Genomic DNA, 18564 nt, shown 5'->3' with positions numbered 1-18564 from the left:
CATGTTCCTGACTTCAAACTTCTTCTGTTGTTGTCAAAGAAAGCTCTAAACCCTACACTGATGTGAAATGATCTGCATCCCCAGAAATCCAATCATGTAAACTGATCAGCAGATCTAACATGGACAAAACATTAGCAAAAAGGACTAAAAATGAAGAATTTTGTGAGAATAAAGATTAATTAGATGCTTTAAGGGGAAGTTAGAGCTAACAAATGGTATAGCCAATTTCTCTCTGCTCAGCTATTCACAAACAAGTAATGCTAACATCGATATCGTGAACATTTCACACAAACTGATTGTTTTAATACAGTGAAGGGCATTTCATATATACATTGGAGCCAACAGAGACATAGACTTAATTCCAAATAGAATAAATTAATGTGTAATTACCTGTTGGAAGGATGAAGTGGATCTCCTGCTCACTTCTTGGTCTGCCAGAAGGTTGAGTCAGGGATCTGAACACTTGGTGTCTGCAACAAAACACAACCAACAATACAGTGTCAGACATATTCTGTACTATAAATCCTGACAAATTAATGAACAAATGATCATACTTGTTTCGGTGAAACGTAATTCACAGGAGGATCTAGGCGCATTATGCAAACTCCATAGAAACTGCCTAACACTGTACATCATCTGCTACCCAACATATGAGGACATGTAACACACACTTACAGTCGTTGGGTCAGACAATATGGGGACATCACCTGAAACACACCATGTCTTTCACAGCCTAAACAATATGGAGGAATGTAGCCACGCTCTACATTCGATGGGTCAGACCATGAGGACATCAACTGAAACACACTCAAGTCTTTCACAGCCTAAACAATATGAGGACATGACGACTGAACACATATAGAGTCCATGTTCCTGACTTCAAACATCTTCTGTTGTTGTCAAAGAAAGCTCTAAACCCCTACACTGATGTGAAATGATCTGCATCCCCAGAAATCCAATCATGTCAACTGATCAGCAGATCTAACATGGACAAAAACATCAGCAAAAAGGACTAAAAATGAAGAATTTTGTGAGAATAAAGATTAATTTGATGCTTTAAGGGGAAGTTAGAGCTAACAAATGGTATAGCCAATTTCTTTCTGCTACGCTATTCAAAAACAGGTGATGCCTAATATTGATATTGTGAACATTTCACACAAACTGATTGCTTTTAATACAGTGAAAGGGCATTTTCATGTATGTAACTGGAGCCAACTGAGACATCTACTTAATTCCAAATAGAATAAATTAATGTGTAATTACCTGTTGGAAGGATGAAGTGGATCTCTCTGCTCACTTCTTGGTCTGTCAGAAGGTTGAGTCAGGATCTGAACACTTGGTGTCTGCAACAAAACACAACAATACAGTGTCAGACATATTCTGTACTATAAATCCTGACAAATTAATGAACAAATGATCATACTTGTTTCGGTGAACGTAATTCACAGGAGGATCTAGGCGCATTATGCCAAACTCCATAGAAACTGCTAACACTGTACATCATCTGCTACCCAACAATATGAGGACATGTAACACACACTCTACAGTCGTTGGGTCAGACAATATGGGGACATCACCTGAAACACACTCAGTCTTTCACAGCCTAAAACAATATGAGGACATGTAGCACACGCTCTACATTCGATGGGTCAGACCATGAGGACATCAACTGAAACACACTCAAGTCTTTCACAGCCTAAAACAATATGAGGACATGACGACTGAACACATATAGAGTCCATGTTCCTGACTTCAAACATCTTCTGTTGTTGTCAAAGAAAGATCTAAACCCTACACTGATGTGAAATGATCTGCATCCCCAGAAATCCAATCATGCAAACTGAATCAGCAGATCGTAAATGGACAAAAATATCAGCAAAAAGGACTAAAAATAAGAATTTTGTGAGAATAAAGATTAATTTGATGCTTTAAGGGGAAGTCAGCGCTAACAAATGGTATAGCCAATTTCTTTCTGCTACGCTATTCAAAAACAGGTGATGCTAATATTGATATTGTGAACATTTCACACAAACTGATTGTTTTAATACAGTGAAAGGGCATTTCATGTATGCACTGGAGCCAACTGAGACATCTACTTAATTCCAAATAGAATAAATGAATGTGTAATTACCTGTTGGAAGGATGAAGTGGAATCTCTCGCTTGCTTCTTGGTCTGTAGAAGGTTGAGTCAGGATCTGAACACTTGGTGTCTGCAACAAAACACAACAATACAGTGTCAGACATATTCTGTACTATAAATCCTGACTAATTAATGAACAAATGATCATACTTGTTTCGGTGAACGTAATTCACAGGAGGATCTAGGCGCATCATGCCAAACTCCATAGAAACTGCTAACACTGTACATCATCTGTACCCAACAATATGAGGACATGTAACACACACTCTACAGTCGTTGGGTCAGACAATATGGAGACATCACCTGAAACACACTCAGTCTTTCACAGCCTAAAACAATATGAGGACATGTAGCACACGCTCTACATTCGATGGGTCAGACCATGAGGACATCAACTGAACACACTCAAGTCTTTCACAGCCTAAAACAATATTGAGGGACATGACGACTGAACACATAGAGTCCATGTTCCTGACTTCAAACATCTTCTGTTGTTGTCAAAGAAAGATCTAAACCCTACACTGATGTGAAATGATCTGCATCCCCAGAAATCCAATCATGCAAACTGATCAGCAGATCTAACATGGACAAAAACATTAGCGAAAAGGACTAAAAATGAAGAATTTTGTGACAATAAAGATTAATTAGATGCTTTAAGGGGAAGTTAGAGCTAACAAATGGTATAGCCAATTTCTCTCTGCTCAGCTATTCACAAACAAGTAATGCTAACATTGATATTGTGAACATTTCACACAAACTGATTGTTTTAATACAGTGAAAGGGCATTTCATGTATGCAATGGAGCCAACTGAGACATCTACTTAATTCCAAATAGAACAAATTAATGTGTAATTACCTGTTGGAAGGATGAAGTGGATCTCTCGCTTGCTTCTTGGTCTGTAGAAGGTTGAGTCAGGATCTGAACACTTGGTGTCTGCAACAAAACACAACAATACAGTGTCAGACATATTCTTTACTATAAATCCTGACTAATTAATGAACAAATGATCATACTTGTTTCAGTAAACATAATTCACAGGAGGATCTAGGCTCATTATGCCAAACTCTATAGAAACTGCTAACACTGTACAGCATCTGCTACCCAACATTATGAGGACACGTAACACACACTCTACAGTCGTTGGGTCAGACAATATGGGGACATCACCTGAAACACTCTCAAGTCTGTCACAGCCTAAAACAATATGAGGACATGTAACACACGCTCTACAGTCGATGGGTCAGACCATGAGGACATCAACTGAAACACACTCAAGTCTTTCACAGCCTAAAACAATATGAGGACATGACGACTGAACACATATAGAGTCCATGTTCCTGACTTCTAGCTTCTTCTGTTTTTGTCAAAGAAAGCTCTAAACCCCACACTGTTGTGAAATGATCTACACACCCCAAAATCCAATTATGTAAACTGATCAGCAGATGTAACATGCACAAAAACGTTAGCAAAAAGGACTACAAATGAAGAATTTTGTGAGAATAAAGATCAATTTGATGCTTTAAGGGGAGGTTAGAGCTAACAAATGGTATAGCTAATTTCTTTCTGCTAAGCCATTCAAAAACAAGTAAGACTAACATTGATATTGTGAACATTTCACACAAACTGATTGTTTTGATACAGTGAAAGGGCATTTCATATATGCACTGGGCCCAACTGAGACATCTACTTAATTCCAAATAGAATAAATTAATGTGTAATTACCTGTCTGGCTCTTCTTTTTGACATGCTCTTTCCTTCATGTACTCCTCAACCTGCAAACATGTAGATGAGAAGATGACAAAAAGTCAACGAGACCAGTACTTATTTGAATCATAGAGGACTTTTAAATGGTATTATTCATAACTCATTTGCTGATCATGCTAATAGATCAGTGTAAACTCTGTGCAAATGTCATTAAACATTAAAACACTTTAACAAATAATATTAATCTACCAAAGCACCAACAAAGCAACTTAAAAGATAAATACTGATTTTAAATCATCATAAAACTGTACTCTACTTGTACTGAATTACTAGTATCATCAATTTGTGTTAAATAGGAAAACATCATCTAAATTCCAGAAAGAAAAAAAAAACAGTTAAAAACAACTTTGACTGTCTCTGCAGTTGAAGATAAAAAAGTTTGTTTGGAGAATTGTCCCTTTAACTCAGTTTTGCATTGTTATGAACAGTTATATTCAGCAACAACCTCTACTATCTGCTTTTGAAGATTAAACAAAAGTAATTAATTACCATTTATGATACATCCCTTCCAGTTTGTTTAAGTCCACTGCGTGTGTGAATTCCGTTTTGCTAATTAGCCTGCTAATTATCTTATTAACTGTCTCTGCAGTTGAAGATGAAAAAGTTTGTTTGGAGAATCGTCCCTTTAACTCAGGTTTGCATTGTTATGAACAGTTATATTTAGCAACAACTTCAGTAATTAATTACCATTTATTATATATCCCATCCAGTTTGCTAGCTATTAGCTAGCTAATGAGCCAACTTTACCTCATGAGGTTGGTGCATCGACGTCAAAGGATTAAATGTCTTCTGAGCGCTGAAGGTCCCGGATGTGCCGTTCACGAGAGCTCCGCTGCAGTCGTATCCGGGGCTTTGCAATTAGGTTCAGTCTATCGCCCAATCAGATGCCGCATCACTGACTGACTGACTGACTAACCATCCAACGCTGATCTCAAACGCAATCATTGTGTAAAGCTAGTTGCCAGCTGCAGTTGTATGATCAAACGGAAACAAAACTGAAACCTAGTATAAGACTGAACTGTGTATATAACGCTAGAGGGCTTTTATTTTGAAAGGAAGAGATACAGGAAATTGTTAATGCAGGAACTTCACCAGTCACGGACTTTCCTCGTCGTGTTTACAGCCGAAGCTCAGCAGCACACACCGGAGTTCAGGTAAGAACAATGCTTCTAAGTTGTTGAGAGTTGTCACGTTGTCATGTTTTGCAAACTACTGTTACAGTCAATCTGGTTCCGGTTGTATGGGAAACTGTTCTTAAACAACACTTCATAGGCATGTGAAAATGTTTTTCCCACTGTCCTGATTGTGGTGTGTTATAGAGTGTGGTGTTTTAAAAATGTCCTAATTTGTCATGAAAACAAGAGCAGCACTTCTGGACCTCCAGAAAAGAAAGTAGTATAATGTGTTGTTCTGAAGGATTTTACAGTTGCTCAGTGAATGAAGTAACTTAATTACCCACTTTTAATGACTAAATTAATTACTAAATGAAGCTGGCATTGTGTACTGGTCGGTTTTTAATAGTGTTTTAATACTTGTTAAACATCTGCACTTTACACAAGGCTATATTGTTAAAAGTATAAGGAAATTTTAATTTAAAATATGATTAATGAAGTGTTGGCTATGTCAATCAATACTTATAGGTACACAAAGGGAGGAGAGACTGACCCTGATGATGACCATATTGAACTGGATGAGAGCAGCAGCAACAGGAACCTCCCAGTTCAACCTACTTTTGCTGTACCTAAAGGTTCCTAAGGTAGAATACTAATTAACTAAAAATGTTACTAACCCACCATATAGCAATATGTGAATTGCTCTTTTATATTGCTTGCCTGCTGGTATGTTGTTGTCTCTTAGAACATTTTGGGTGACAACAAGTAAAGCTTGACCACCTCAGTATGTTATTTCACAGTTGTCAATGCTTAAAGATCAAAACACAAATACTAAATTTACATTACTTTGGGTGAGTATTTTATAAATGTATTTGACAGGGCTGAAGAGCAATAGATTTTGACATACTCAAAGGGAAGGCCACACTACTCACAGGATGTCTGTAATCAAGTTCAATCTGTGTGAGCTCATGCTTCCTGCCTCAACCAGTGCAGTGGACTGTCCTTCCTGGTAAACATATTTTCTGGACTGCAATAACTATATAAAATGTATCTTGATTTTCAGAATGTAAACATTTGAATGCAATAGGAAAAGGCTATGGATATAAACAACTGGTACATGCTTGTTTGCTCATGGTCATTTACTGGCAGGCGTTGTTAAGTACTAGTGGTTCTGTATGTCTGTTCAGTTAAGATATCTAAAGTGCTAACTTTACCTTCAATATATTGTTCATGCACAACCCCAATTCCAGTCCAGTTGGGACGCTGTGTAAAATGTGAATAAAAACAGGATGCAATGATTTGCCAATCTCATTAACCGATTGTGGCGCTCTGCTCCCAGTGTTCCCCTACCGTTATATTCTTTCTTTGAGCAGAGCCATCAGCACTTTGCTTTTCTTTTCCAACCAATGAACTTTCTTCATAGAGAAGATACTGCAGCATTTTCTGTGTTAATTGCTGGAATCTGTCCCTCAGGAATGTCTTCTGTCACTTGCAATACTCGAGCGTGATTTTGTATCCGAGCTGCCCTGAGCAGAGTTCTCCACACTGCATGAAAAGTGGGATATTTGTCAGTAAACAGCAATGTAAATTGCTGTGCAAGTTCGCGTTGACAACTCAGCTTCAGATTCCTGGTCATTAGTCAACACTTTGAGGTGAAACCAGCTTATCTCTATCATCAGAGCAGTGGATGATGCACTCCATTTGTGGTTGCTGTGGTGGTGGGCTGTTACTTAGACTACTTGTTCACTGGTGGCCATGTTCAGCCAGCTTTCAATTGAAACATACAATCAGAAATCATCATTACTTTGATGCAAAATATGAAATCCTCTGTCAGTACTTTTGTTCCATGTGGACGACAACAGAGAGTTCCACAAACATCTAACTAATATTAACTAAATTAATCAATCATCATATCATGTACATGAACAATATATTGAGGGTAAATTAGCACTTTAGATATCTTTACTGAACAGAACCACTAGTAATTACCTCACCTTCCAGTAAATGACCATGAACAAATAAGCATGTATGAGTTGTTTATATCCTTAGCCTTCTCCTATGGCGTTCAAATGTTTACATTCTAAAAAGTAAGATATATTTTATGTGGTTATTGCAGTCCAAAAATTTCTATATGTTTACCATGAAGGACAGTCCACTGCACTGGTTAAGGCAGAAAGCATGTGCTCACACAGGTTGAACTTGATTAGCCCTGTCAAATACAATTACAAAATACTGCAATGTAATGTAAATACATGTACATGTAAACACATTCAAAATCAAGTAACAGAAGTACCATGCAGAAAGATGTATGTGCAGATTTTGACCCTTGAGGACTGTTTACATTTATACACAAGTACATACACAAGCTCAAACGTACAGTTGTGGGAACAAGAGGAAAAACACAATTTTGATTTCAGCATTGATCATGAGGATTAACTTCCACAGACTCATTTTGAAACTTTTTACATTTCCAGACATTTCTCAAACAAGAGCTGCCGGCCCTGCACAACAGATCCTGAAGACCTTCCCTCGCACTCAGCATGGTCAGCGTATTCAGCTTATACATTCTCACTGTGAAATTGAGAACAGTAACAACAATATCCTAGATTCTTATTAAGAATATAGAATGTTGTTGTTATTGTTCTCAATTGCACTGTGAGAATTTGAGTGGTGCTTATTCACGTAAGACTGATTACTATACAGAACACTGAGATCTTTACTGTACAGAGCTAAGCACTAACTATTGAATGAGAGTATATGATATTGTTGTTCACTGTGAGAATTTATGGTGCTGCTTATTAGGGTTGCAAAATTCCTTGAATGTTCAAAATTGGAAACCTTCCATGTGAATCAAAGGGAATATATGGGAATTTATAGGAATTAACATGAATAATGGGAAATTTGCAAAATTGCTGGTTAGCCTTTAACAAGGAATTTAAATGTAGTTAAAAAATATCCTGCTTATATCTTAGTTAAAACAACAAGATTTAATACAAATTCAGTTGAATGCACAGAGCAGGGAAATAATTCAACTGAATTTGTATTAATTCAACTGATTTAATACAAATTCAGTTTAATTCAACTGATTTAATACAAATTCAATTCAACTGAATTTGTATTAAATCAGTTGAACTAATTCAAATTCAGTTGAATTGCTACCCTGCTCTGTGCATTCCTCAATCACAAGCACAACTAATTTCTAGTATCCTGCACACTACAGCAGGACTATTGAAGCCACATTACTGCATACAAGTTTAACAAGCAAATAAAAGTAAATCAGATATGCTAATGTAAGCTAGCTAACATCATTTCATTGACAATTTAAGAGCCTAGCTATCATGGTGCTAGCTAGCTCAACTGTGATGTGTTTCTTCTGCCTTCAGCTGGCCTTTTTTCATACAAGAATGTAGGTTTTAGTTTGATTTAGCATACTGATTGAGTGTTCATCTATTCATCTAGCCTTTCTATTCATTTATACAGCATTTTTTTTCATATCTTTATTGGGTTATCTAGACACAATGTATGTTCAATCAGTAAGGATACAAAAAACAAAAATAGGAGGGGTGAACAGTAGCCAAACCAACAAAAAGTAAAAAGGGGCAATTAGAGGAGGGACCCACAATGCTTGGGGAAAAAACAAAAATTAACTATAACAGTTTGTGTATGTTGTGCCTGGTGTTCGACCACCATATCATCACACCAAGACTATTACTGGTGTCTTTCAGAATCCTGACTGGGAAAAAAAAGGAAAAAAGTTACATCAGTTTATCTTAATTGGAACCATCTATCTTAATCATCAAATGATGGAATGGAATTGAGTAAGTAAAGAATGGGATTCCAAGTTTTATCAAATTTGTCGGAGCACCCCCTAATACTGTACTTGGTTTTTTCTAAGTGTAGAAATTACGTTAGATCCTTTAGCTAAGAGTTAGGGGTGGGAGGATTCTTATCCTTCCAAAGAAGTAAAATACGTCGGCGGGCTACCAGAGATGCTAAAGTGATAGAGTTGCTTTCCCTATTGGTTAAGTGTGTGAATTCTTCAGGCACACCAAAGTTGGAGGTTAAAGGACTCCAAAGCTGTTTAGAGCTTTTGAAAGAGTATTGTAGAAAGAGGACCAGAATGAGCTTAATCTCGGACAGGAAAAAAACATGTGTGTATGACTGGCTGAAGACAGAGAGCATCTGTCACATGTATCACTTGTATTAAAAAGTTTTTTTCAAGTTTAGCTTTGGAAAAATGTATTCTATGTAGGACCTTGAACTGAATTAATGTCAGACTGGCACAAGATGAGGTGGAGTTAACCCTGTCAAGGGCCCTTTGCCACCATTCGCCTGACAAGGTTACCACCTAGCTCCTTTTCCCATGAATTCCTAGTTGCCAGTGGGGATGACAATGATGACAAGATTAATTTCACCACAATTGAAATGAACCCACAGACCGCAGGGAGAGAAAGAATTATATCAATGAGAGTACGAGATGGTTTGTGGGGGAAGTCGGGGAAATAAAACGAACAAAATCTCTGGCTTGAAAATATCTAAAAAAAAATGGAAGGGCAAATTTAGTTCTCAAAGGAGATCAAAATGTCCTTGTCGAAAAGTTGATCAAAATTCACCAGCCCTTTCTCTTTCCACAGAGTGTAAGTTGAATCAAGGCCGTGGGTGGAAATAAATGGTTTTCACAGAAGGGCATCAGTGGGGAAAGAGAGGTGATTTTGAAGTGCCGTTTAAACTGTTTCAGGATTTTTATAGTAGTCAAGACAATTGGGTTGGAGGTGACTTTAGTAGGGTGTGCATTTAGAGGGGAACATATTAAAGCTGATAAAGAGATGGAGTTGCATGAGTAGACTTCCATCTGACACCAGTCTGTGCTGGGGGAGTTGTACCAGGTATAGATTTTTGGAATATTGGCTGCCCAATAGTATGCCCTGAAATCCGGCAGAGCAAGGCCACCCTCATCCTTGGTTCTTTGCAAAATTGAGTACTTTGCCCTTGAAGTCTTTCCCGACCAAATGAAATGTGAAATGATCTTATTCAATTCTTTAAAAAAAGTTTTGGGCAGGTATATAGGTAGACACTGAAAAAGAAATAAACATTTTGGTAGGACATTCATTCTGATAGAATTGATTCTACCTAGAAGCGGCAATGGACTAAGTTATCTAAGAATTTGTTCATTGAGGTAGTGTCTGAAGAGGCTTCTGATTTATTAAATCAGAATAATATGAAGTGAAAATATTTATCTCGGTTGGGTCTGTAACTGAAGTTTGGGGGTTCTTACGAATTTGTGCAATGAATTGGGAAGAGGATTGATGTTTTAGTTGCCTTGCCAGTAACCGGCTAGCCGTGTTTCCATATTCATAATAAGTGCCCTTTGTACCCCTTAAAAGAAACTCCACTTTGTTTGTGGAAATGGGGTCAAATTCAGTCTGTAATTTAAGTCTCTCCATCTAGAGAGTGGGATTGGCTGAAGTGGAGTGTTGTCTGTCAATTTGAAGAGTTGTTTCCATCAGTTCAAGTTGTCTTTGTTTTTCACCCTTTCGTATCCTCGCTTTATATAAGATAATCTCTCCACATATTACCGAAGGTTTCCCACAGGAGAGAAGGTGATGTAGAGTCAGATTTGTTATTTTCGAGAAAGCGTGAAATCCTGTCAGAAATAAATCCACAAAATTTGTCGGATGATAATAGCCCAGTGTTTAATCTCCAGGTTGAGTGGCTTTTGGTTTTAGGGACTAGTTCTAAATCTAATAAGAGGGGGGCATGGCCTGAAATAATTATTCATATTGTTTCACTGAGGGTAATAAAATCTTATCAAGAAAAAAGTAGTCTATTCAAGGGTATGTTTGATGAACCTGGGAATGAAATGAAAACTCTTTCGCTGTTGGGTGGAAAAAACGCTGCACGTCCACACTGCCAATTTGATCTGTGAATACAGATACACATTTAGCTGCTTTGGATTGAGTTCGTTTTCTTGAACACAATCTGTCAAGTGTGGGATTGACAGATAAGTTAAGATCCCCTCCAAAGATGAGTTGATGTGTATCTAGGCTTGGAATGGATAAGAATAGGGAAGTCATAAAATTAGGGCAGTCCCAGATGGGGGGCATAAACACAAACCATAATAACAGGAGTTTGGAACAGCACACCAACGACAATAATATAACGGCCATTGGGATCAGATATGACCTGTTCTGATGAGAACTGTACTTGCTTGTGCAGAAAAATAGCTGTGCCTCTTGAGCAACTATTGAAGTTGGAGTGGAAAACCTGTCCAACCCAGGGTTTTCGTAGTCTGGTGTGGTTGCATAGACGAAGATGGGTTTCTTGTAGAAACGCAATGACTGTTTTCACACTCTTAAGGTGTGAAAGTACTTTTGTCCTTTTAATAGGTCCACCAAGTCCCCTGACGTTCCAGCTCATGAGCCTGATGGTTTGTAACATGTCTTTCTGGCTTATGTCAGTCATGGAATCAGTGCCAAAATATCAATCCTCCAAGTGCTCTGATGATATGGTGCCTTAGCTGAGTCATTTCAGTACTTTTAAGCAAAGTAGCAACAACATATACAGTGCCATTGTGAGAGTCAAAGGAAAAAAAGAACACTCCTCTACCAAAGATATTCAAAAAAAGAGAAAAGGCAGATGTCCTTAGTGACACCTTCAAGTTCAAAAGAAACTTACATATTTGTCCTAACCTCATCTTGAACACTGATGAGCATGCAGGAACTACTGCTTTACACAACCGATTGAGTTGATAGGAGTTTGCTTCCTTTTCAGCTGTGAAAATGTGTACACCTCTGATTTACCATTTGACAGCGTAAAAACCTTAGTGTACCAGTTTTCCGTACTTAACAAAAACCAATTGTGCTCTTCATAGGTAATCTTTGGACTAATGTTTAACAGCACAGTCAAATCCTACCAGGCAGACCAGTCTGCCTATAACTTCAGTCCAGTTTTCATAGAGCACCAAAAAAGTTAAAGGAGATGTGTAAAGAGACGTTATGTTTTCACTTACTGCTGAGATTACAGTAGAAACAGTAGTCAAATATGCGATGGTGACCCGTAACCGCGCCGGGTATATCAACCCGAAGCGTATCCCATCCTTATAAAGGAGAGACTTAAATTTGTTGAATGATGCCTGTTTCTTGGTGAGTGAGGTGCTGAAATCCTCAAAGATCCTTATGGGATAACCCTGGTAGGAGATGCTCCGTGTTTTCTTCACCCATAGCAGCACTCGCTCTTTCTGGATGTGTCTGTGAAAGCGTACAACAATGGGCTGGGAACCCTGTGCTGGCTTCGGCCCCAGACTGCGGTGAGCTCGGTCCAGTTCAAAGCTAGTATCCAGTAAAGCATCTCCGGTCACCTCCCTGAACAGCGTAGTCATGAAGAGTCAAGCATCAGTCCCTTCCGCTCCCTCTGGGATGCCAATCACAAGGAGATTCTGCCGTTTGGATCATGAAACCAAGCTGCCAGCTGTAGCTTTTCATTCATCTGAGTGGTGGTCTCCACCTTGGATTTTAGTGTGGCCACTTCGCGCTGCAGAGTCGTCAGGTCACCTGAGTGGGAAGTGAGGGTTGTTTCCATTGCGGAGATGGTAGCTGTGTGTGAGGCTATGGTATCAGCGATCTTTTGGAGAGATGCTTTGATAGGAGCCATGGCAGTATTCAGGGAGGTGGTGAGCTGTTACATCGTTGCGTATTTTCTCGAGTTCACCGATGACCATGTCCAGTGTTAACGGTTGGGCTCCACCTGTTGCTACACTGCTACCATCTACCTTGCTAGCGTCTTTATAGTGCGGGCTGAAGTGTTGAGTCAGCTGAGGCTGGCTTTTGCCACGGTTCCCGTGGGATTTACTTATTTCAGCTTCAAAAATGTTACGCCGAAAAGAAAATAATTCAAAAAGTCTGAGTGTTATATTTATGCTTGCTTATGACAGAGTTTGTATGAATTACCCCACATTTCCCATTAATTCCCATTTATTCACATGGTAAGTTTCCAAATTCCCCAGTTTAACTTCCTATGGAAAGTTCCCAGAAATGTTTCCACCCCTTTGCAACCCTACTGCTTACTGTGCGTAACACTTGTTTACTACAGTGTTGAAGAGTATTGATTATAATTATTAAAAATGTAATAATTCTAATAAATATTGCATATATGATTATTGCCAGTGCTTTAAATAGTGTTGTTCCTTCACAATACATTGCACCCACTTAACATGCCTTAGGCTACTGTTGGTGATATTACTTATTGCACCTAAGACCCAGATGTTGATGATAATTATTATTATTATTATTATTATTATTTGACTCTTATTGTATGGAATATGTGTATTGCAGTAGTGCTTCAAATGTGTTAGTGTGTCTGAACAAAGTGACATATGAGGACCCGCAGAGTGACGTCACTGAAAGTGTGTTAAAAGTGTGTTAACTTCCAAAACTGGCCCCTAGTTGGCGTACTCAAAGATGAGCAAAAATGCTAAACACACTTACACACTTCATTTCTTAAAATTGTGATGTTTCAGTACATTGGAGATTTTTGGTCTGGGAGCATGTTAGGGGGGTCTAGAACACTGTAGAGAGCTCAGAAAAATGAGGACGTCAAAAATGTCCTCATTTTTCCAAGTGTCCTGATAGTGAAGGTGTGTTATCATAAAATTGTCCTGATTTGTCATGAAAACAAGTACACACACACTCACTCACACACACACACACACACACTTTCCTCTAAAGCATCAGAAAACTATATTCTCAATGCACTGGGCCACCTCAAATGCACAAGGTATCTCAGCTATTGATGTGTGATGGTTATACATTTAATGTGCCTAATGTATCTGTGGCAACCATGCCCTGGTGGGAGACAGACCCTGGTCTTCTTACCGATCTCGCAGTGACTTTTGTCGCGTCAAATATTGCCTGGATTGGTAAGCCATTTCTCATGGTCTTCTCATGTTGGATGTGCTTTTATTCCCTCAGCAGGTGTTGTACTGCCCCATATTTCCTATAGTGAAGCTATTTTTGCAAAGCTCGCATCTTGCACATTGGACAATATCTTGTTCCGTTACAACCAAAGTTTAGAGCTCAACTTTTTAAATGGCTCAACATTACAGAATGAATTTCTCATTCATTTACTACACTTACATTTCAGAAGATCCTTGATTAATGAAACAAACAAGGTTGTCAACATATGAATTTGTAGCTTCTACAGGATCATATACCAGCATTTCTCAGTGTCATAGCTCGTGGTAAGTTTATCTTGGATGGTTACAACATTATGGCTAATAATCAACAACCTCAATTAAAAATATGAACATAAACAGAAAATGATGCATATAAGAGCTACACAACAAGTCCATGACTTTTCCAGGCCAGAAAAACTACTTTTCAGGGTATTCCATAACTGTTGTTGTTGTTTCAAATATTTTTATTGTGAAGCAAACCGTATATAAAAAATACAGCTATCTTTGGTTTATGCAATGCTTTGTTGTTTTGTAACATAAGTAACAAAGATGCACTACAAGTAAGTAAATAAATGAAAAACAATAGATGGGAGAAAAATGTGAAAAAAAATACAAAAATAAGTAAATAAATAAAATAAAATAAAGTAAATAAATAAGTAAATAAATAAAATAAAATAAAGTAAATAAGTAATTAACTCCCTCCCTGTCCCACCCCCTCCCGCCCACCCAGTGCTACTCAGGTTTGAACTACATCCTGTTTCAAAAAAGAAATAATTGGTTGCCAAATCCATAACTGTTGTAACGCGGTGAATTGAGCCCAAACATTTCGACTGGGCAATATGTCTAATGTCAAATTGACATTGACATATTGCCCAGTCGAAATGTTTGGGACTACAATGGCTAGAGCTATAGCTTGTAATTGTTAATGATTTTTGTTTAATCTCAGTGTTTATTCTGCCTTTTTAGGATTCTTCATTTCCATGGCCAGTGGTCTCCAGAAGGACTCAGAGGGAGGGCTGAGTGATGTAGCCCCATGGAAGGGCCATCTGGCTTGAATAGCGCTACCTGACTCTGGCCCCTACACCGCGGCCACGGGCACCTGGTCAAGCTGGCAAGGCACGCCTTGGCAGTTTGCCAGAGATGGAAAGATAGCACTTCGATTTGGATGGGTCCACTCAGCATGGAGGCCCTCTGGCTGGAAGGTTACCAAACAGTGCAAAGGAAGTTCAAAGGGCAGCTCTGCTGGAGTTTCATATGCAAGTCATACTCACAAGAACAATCTAACTGAAAAGGGATGCAGCATTTCAAGTGGTTAAACTACCTTTTTGAAAAAAAAACTTAATTCACAACGTTGTCGATACTCATTTTTTTGTTTTTCCAAACAAAACGCATGAAAAGTTCAGAACCGATGCCATATCTCATTATTTAATGAGATTCCTAACCTGTCTGTTGGCTGAGGCCCCAAGGACAAGGTGTTTGTCAAAATTTTAATACATGAATTTCCTAAACTGTCCAAATAAAGTGGCCAATTGCTAAAACTACTTGTATGGTGTCTTTTGAATGAAGGTTGTCATCATCTCAAGCGGGGCTGAACAGCTCTGGTAAATTCTACAGAAAGCTTACTGTAAATGTAATCATAGTACCTGTAAAATACTGTCATTGTTATAACAATAATCGGGTGCAGTATTTTTTTTTATCACAGAAGATAGAAGACTACTGTTACAGGCATTACTGAATCCTAATAATGTCAAATATAACATACATGTTATACTGTACATACAATACATACAATACAATGAATACATTTTTTTGTCATTAAAAGTCTCAATTATTTAAACTTTCAACATTCAAAATGTTAACACATATAGGCACTAAATACATTTTATGTGGAAAATAGGTAACATCAGATCTGTGTGGAGTAATGACGAAACTGTTTTAACCTGCCACTAGATGCCAACAGCTTAAACAGCTGCTTACTGCTTCCTGAATTGTATTTGTTCTACCCGAACTGTACTCTTGATCCTGAACTGGATACTGGTGTCTTCTTCCCTGCAGTAGAAGGGAAAAAAAGGAATTAGTTACTGATACTAATCTATAGGTTAGCCTGATGGCTAGGTTGTCACCTACAATTGCAATTACTACCCCCTTAACAGTCTCACCTGTCTCCGAGGTAATACCAGATTGCTCAATGTCTTTTAAGTATTTTACAAAGGAGGGCGGCACTTCTTCTTGTCCAATAAACTGATAATCAGACTGCCTGCAAAGCATGACTAACTGCATGGGATCAATGAATGACCTGTTAGGAGGCAATATCTCACTCATTGTCATGTACACAGCTAGAAGCTTTTGTTTCTTCTCGCCAGATCCAAGAAGATTCACAACTTCAAAGGCACCTTGATACAAGATAACTGAGATTGAGGAAGGTAACTATTGTGGAAGGGTGTTCTCTTTGAAAGTCTTATATAGCTCTCTCATGGGTGGCAGGTTCAGCAAGGCATTAACAGTGGGACAAACAGGCTTTTTAAGAAGCATTAAAACCAAGATGAACCTATATGGGCTCATGAACTGAAGTTTTTATTAAACAATGTCTTCCGGGTTGTATCTGATCTGAACCAGCCTTTACTATACATCTTCAGTAAGATCTCCTTTGACAGTCCATCTATGATATTACAAATCTTTTCATCAGGAATTTCAAGCTTTGACAGTTCTTCATGAAGTCTAACAAACAACTGTCACATTGCAGTTGTGCAAACTTTTTGAAAATCTTCTATTAGAGTGGATTTTGTGGAAGCAGATAAAAGGATCTTTGCTTGCATTCTGAAGTAAAGGAGGGCCAAACGTGTACGAAAATCATCAGAATGACTGACCTCAGAAAATTGTACAGTCTCTGTCAGGTCATTATTTCCCATAACAGCATCATCACGCATTCCCGAATCATAATTGTCCATGCCTCCATCTCTACAAGCTACCCTGTCCTTTGTGTGTTTCCTGCTAGTGTGTGAGGCGAACGAAGATCTGACACTGAAGAGCTTCTGACAAGCGCTGAAAGCACAAGCAATCTCTTTCCCATCCCTGGTATGCAACTTTAAATGCTCACAGAGACTTGAAAAATGTGAAGATTTAAAAGTGCCTACCTCAACTTCACAAATGAGATTCACACATTCATGAGATCTAGCTAGTTCAGGTTTTGTTTTGTTTCAGTACATGCATGTCTGTGATGCACAAAATGTGTTGAAGGTACAAGGACAAATAGAAATACCCCATGGAAACCTGAAGTTTGCACAGTTTCTGTGCACTTTCGACATGCTTGGTATATCTAGGTATAGAGAAACAACATTGTTTCCTTTTGAAAAAAACATATTTAATGCATACATGCATTTATTCCTTTATGTAGCTAAAATAGTTTGTGTGTGTTTTTTTTTACTGCAGCTACAAAAAAACCTGTGGGACTTAAAAATTAGAAAGGCAAAAATCTTAATGCAGTGAAATTTGTTTACCTATGCTTCCACAAACTGGAAATAAGACCCCTGTATGATCACGTTAAGGCTAGCAAAAATGCAGTCTGCCCTGTGATTAAGCTCAGAAAACATAGTCCTGTCAAAATGTTGTGTTGTTTAAAAGTCTTACCTCTTGTGGCATTCTGTTTAACCTTGGCCCACTTCAGGACTTGGTACCCATGCTGCACAGTAGCTAGCAAGAGAAAAATGAGTGACAAGTTTCTCCAAAGGGAGCTGTGCACCAACAAACACACACACACACACACACACACACACACGAGGGGACACATACAACATTCCAAATGAAGTTTATCCAGTAATGTTACTCCTACAACAAACCGATAACGTCATCAACAAAATCTTGCCAGATAACAAAATCTATCAAAATTTCATGTGCATTTATTTTGGTAACATAATATGCACACTAACGTTAGCTTCACTTTTAAGGTTTCAAACAACAGTAACTTTACATGAGAAAACTGTGCTTAACTAACATAACGTTGCAGTTGCAAAATAATGGGCTTACCTTGCTGAAGACAAAGGCTGAAGAAGGTGTAGAACCTTGTCAGTAACCTCTTGCAACAAAACCATGTGGAAAAATTCAGGTGCTCATCAGGGTTAATGTTATAGATGATATAAAGATGTGGGGTCCTCCTCTGTATGCGTGATAACACAGAACTAGAACAATGTGTTGGAAATAAAGCTAAATGTATCAGCAAAGAGAGATTATTCTTTGTTGGCTACTGCTGAAAAAAATCCCTCTCGAAATTACTGTATTGTGATTCACAGTAAAAATATATTTACTGAACAATTTACCAGCCAATGGCTTTTGACCATGATGCTTTGCATATCTACAGCAACATGCTGTATATAAGCATACATACATACGGTAAGCATTTGTTCATTACACAGTAATAATGCTGAGAAAACCACAGAAATGTGGTACAGTGTACAGTCCTGTCATTCACTCTGTGCAAGGCAAGATAGGCACTACTGCACATGACCAACACACTCCAAACAATTCATTGGCTAAAAGATACACAACAGGAACAAAAGCAGAAACAGCAACTGCATTCAAGTCGGATTTTGCAAATTATTAA

The 18564-nt window shown here is 38.2% G+C and overlaps 2 long non-coding RNA genes across 2 annotated transcripts; one reads left to right on the top strand and one right to left on the bottom strand.

The window, feature by feature from the left end:
• Nucleotides 1-2152: 2152 nt before the first annotated feature.
• On the bottom strand, nt 2153-4728 carry LOC115585808 (uncharacterized). Its single transcript, XR_003984769.1, has 4 exons — nt 4653-4728; nt 3864-3913; nt 2997-3074; nt 2153-2210 (listed from the first exon to the last, which is right to left on the bottom strand). It is a non-coding gene; the product is annotated as an uncharacterized LOC115585808 (long non-coding RNA).
• Nucleotides 4729-4947: 219 nt separating this feature from the next.
• LOC115585811 (uncharacterized) lies at nt 4948-8640 on the top strand. Its single transcript, XR_003984770.1, has 3 exons — nt 4948-5059; nt 5546-5661; nt 7492-8640. It is a non-coding gene; the product is annotated as an uncharacterized LOC115585811 (long non-coding RNA).
• The last annotated feature ends 9924 nt before the right edge of the window (nt 8641-18564 follow it).

This window comes from Sparus aurata, chromosome 1, assembly GCF_900880675.1.
Source record: "Sparus aurata chromosome 1, fSpaAur1.1, whole genome shotgun sequence".
Taxonomy (NCBI): Eukaryota; Metazoa; Chordata; class Actinopteri; order Spariformes; family Sparidae; genus Sparus; species Sparus aurata.
This window is presented reverse-complemented; position numbering and strand designations above follow the sequence as displayed.